This window comes from Suncus etruscus, chromosome 15 (genome assembly GCF_024139225.1).
Source record: "Suncus etruscus isolate mSunEtr1 chromosome 15, mSunEtr1.pri.cur, whole genome shotgun sequence".
NCBI lineage: Eukaryota > Metazoa > Chordata > Mammalia > Eulipotyphla > Soricidae > Suncus > Suncus etruscus.
In genome coordinates, this window is record NC_064862.1 from 57115903 (window position 1) to 57119607 (window position 3705).

At 36.9% G+C, this 3705-nt stretch overlaps 1 non-coding gene across 1 annotated transcript; it reads right to left on the minus strand.

Moving 5' to 3' along the window:
• Positions 1 to 1272: 1272 nt before the first annotated feature.
• Positions 1273 to 1402, minus strand: LOC126031905 (small nucleolar RNA SNORA22). The gene has a single exon (XR_007503712.1). It is a non-coding gene; the product is annotated as a small nucleolar RNA SNORA22 (small nucleolar RNA).
• Between the last annotated feature and the right edge of the window lie 2303 nt (positions 1403 to 3705).

Here is a 3705-nt window from a genome sequence, read left to right on the forward strand (position 1 = left end):
ACATTACACTAGTTATTTTTGAATACCACGGGAATGTTATTTGACCTCTGTTAGACTTTGGCATAAAAGAAAATTTATAATTAACAATTGCTAATTAAAAAATTTTTTTAAACTGAATATAAAGGATTTTTCTTAAACTTCTAGTTATTATGTTAAAGCTGGATGCTATTTTTTAGCCATAAATACATATTCTATAGGCCTGAACTTACACATAGCAGGAAAGCCAGGTGATTGCAAAGTCCAGAAATTCTCCAGGGAAAAGTTATCCCCGATGGCCATTGAGAAATCTGGGGTTTGCCATCCCCTACACCCTCTGCCATGTTCTTAGAAGGACAAAGCTAGCTTAATACATAATTTTTAACACATGATTTTTAGTTGCAAGATGCCAGTTTGTGAATTGACCAGACTGAACCAGGTTGAAAAAATTAATTGAAATTTGAAAAATGGATAAGGCTTTAAAAATTGTATTATTATAAAATGTAGAGATAACAAATAAACAGACAAAACAAAACAACACTAAACACAACATTTTACACTTGTGGCCACTTTCATTCATCACAACAGACACATGAACAGACAAAAGGATTGATTTAAGACTTATTTATAAAAAAATTGACAAGCACTTTTAAATATTTAGCTAGCATGTTTGTGAGAAGAAAAAAAAATTTTTGTAGAAAAAATTTTTTTAGTTTTGAGAAGTACTTAATGTAGATGGAGTGGAACTTTGCTGAAAATAAATTTTAAGGTTTAGATTTAACACAAAACATTTTTAAAACAATTTTAATTTGAAGTTTAAAACATTAAGTAAAATGGTTAATGAGCACTGTAGAAGGAGTCTCTACTTTGAAGTATGAAATCATTTGCTGTAAATGAATAGGTTTCCTTTAAATTGGTTTTGCAGTAGAACAGTAAGACAGCTGCAATAAAGTGTTAAAATTTTTATGATTAAACACAATAGCATGAACTATGATTATTAAAGGTATAAAAACTGATTTTAAAAAACAAACAACTGTTTTTACTATGAAGACTTTAAGTGAATAATTTGTAAAAAATATTATATACCAAATTAACAAAATGTTTAGATTATTATAAAATATAGTTAAAGACATCTGATGCATTTACACACCTAGAACTTAAGACCAAAATTGTATTTAATACTAGTTAATTTGCTTATAAAGTTTAGTTACTTTTATAATATTACTTATAAAATTATATATAATATATTTTTATTAATATTATTTTTTCACTGCGACACAAATATACAGATTTATATAATGTGCTGATATTTTGAATGCACTTAAAATAATAGTTCTTTCAATGCAGAAATAAAGAACAACCATTGCTGTAGCACAAAGTTAAAACTAAGGGTACTATAAAGCAAACCTAGGTGTTCACTGTGCATTAAATTAACTATATTGTTTAAAAAGGCTAACCACATTATTTTTCACATAATTTTGTAAATACTTTAAAAATTAAAATAAAACTTTTAATAGAAATATAAGACTTAAATTTAACACTTTTGTGTTCGTTTGGATTTTAAAACACAAAGAAGTTTTTATTTTACCAATATTTTGTTATCTGTAAAGTGACAGAATTATGACCTTGGTCTAAAATTTTCTGAGAGGCATGAGAAAAAAAAAAGTTTATTGCCCTTATCTTCTTGTTGCTTTTTAATGTTTTAATAATTACTTTACACCACTTAATGCAAATAAACTTAATAACACATATCTGACGAAGTGTAGGGCTGACAAGGTGAAGCAGAGTCTTTCACTGATAACTCGGGGAGGGGCTAGCACAGTTAACAGCAGGAAGGTTAGAGGCAAATTCTTTACAGTCAGCAGGGTGTAATGATATAGAGAAAAAAAAAGCAATCTTTTAAGATTAATTACTAATTTATTGGAATTAGAGGGAATGGCAACCGAAGAGGGGAGTCTGGGTTGCAAAAGTACCATGGGGATCATGGTTTTATTAATTGATTTGAGAATATGCAAGAGATGCTACTTTTCAGATTTCTTTTGAATAACAAAGATTGGGTATTTCAGGGTGAATTGGAAGGCTTAAAGTGGGAGTGGCAGGGCCTGAGCTGGCTGTTTCCTAAGGGTGGCAGGAAAGAGGCTGAAGGAGGCTGAGGACTGGTTTGAGCAAAATGTACTGAGTAAAAGGTACATTAGGCTCAGAAGTTTTAACAGCAAAGTGTAGATATTGCAAGGTTTTATGGCTTAGCAGATGATACTTTGTAATTATCCTGCTCACTGTGCCCTTAGAATTTTTTGTAGGCACTGCAGCAGTTTCTGTTTTATGGCACTCAGCCTCACTTTTATTAGTTTGTTTCTTTGAATTCTCAAGAGGGGGGGCTTGGCCGTGGAATTCAGTGGGCAGAGGACAGACAACTATAGATTTAGGAGGGCGGGGGAAAGCCTGAAGGGCAGAAACTTGTGAATTAAGAGAAGCAGCCTGTTTTTGAAGGCTTAAGATTTGTTTAAGATTTTCAATTTGGCCAAGTAGTTTCATTTCTATAGCTTTAAGAGGGGGAGCGGTGAGAGGAGGGAATCTGCCATGGTTAGGGACTGAGCGTCTTGGGCATTTAGAATTTTTCCCCTGGGGTGCGGGGGATCAGTGGGAGGCGTTTGAGAAGGTAGCTGCGGAGGCTGCTGAGCAGGCGGGGGAAGACTTTTTCCATTAGGGAGAAAGACAGGAAAGGTAGCGCTGGTTTTTGAGCTAAGAGCATTATCAAGTTTGTTAGAGAGGTGAGAGACCATGGATGTAATTGTGGTGAGTTGGGAACTCAAGTCAGAAAAGGGGGGGGGAGAGGGAGAAAGCAGCAATAGTTTGTTGCCGGTGTGTGGGAGCTGCTGGAATGCCGGCTCTGGGGAGCGACTTCCAGGCACAGAGGGCAGCAAGAGCCATGTTGGCAAGCTGGGACCTGGAAAGTGTGTGCTGTACCTTTAAGGTATGAAAAGAGGCGAGGCTAGCTATAAGAGCTTAGAGATCAGGATTCCTGCCTATCTGCAAGGGCTTTGCAATGAAAAAAAAAAAAAGTTAACTTCTCAAGAGACAAAGAGTTCAGCTTTTAGATTCTAAGCAGGAGAGCGTGTAAGGGGCTTGGGGGCCATAGGAGGTTACGGCTTGAAACGGCTCTTTGAGGCTTTTCCAATTAAAGGCTTTGTATTGTTGCAATTGCTGGCTAAGGAGGGGAGGGTGGTGAGGGGAGTAAAGGTTTTGGTGGAACAGGGACGGAGCTGAGGCTAGGGAAGTGAAGGGCTGTTTAGGATTTTGCACAGAGGGTGCAGCGGCAGAAGTAAAGATGAAGGGTCAGAAGAGGAAGGAAACTGAGAGACAGAGTCAGAGCGAGAGGGAGCCCGGGAACACTAGATTTCTGGCAAACATCATGAACAAACATTAAAAAATTACAAATATCTTTTTTGGTAACCTCTATATGTCTGCGTTTCAATTCAGACTGTATATCTCAAATGAATTTAAGCTCAGTACTCAATGCGGCACCCATGGTAGCGGATCCTATGGGTGAAGCCCCAAAAGCCAATCAGGGGCGGCGGTCAGAACGACAGGAAAAACTGCAGTTTAAATTTTTTGATCAAGGCTAACTCGTTTCTACGCTTACCCGGATGGGGTTTCCCAGCGATTTACGAAAGAGCTCCGGATTCGCCGGCCAGAGTCGTTCGAGTGTGGTGGTGGTCTTCTGCCCCG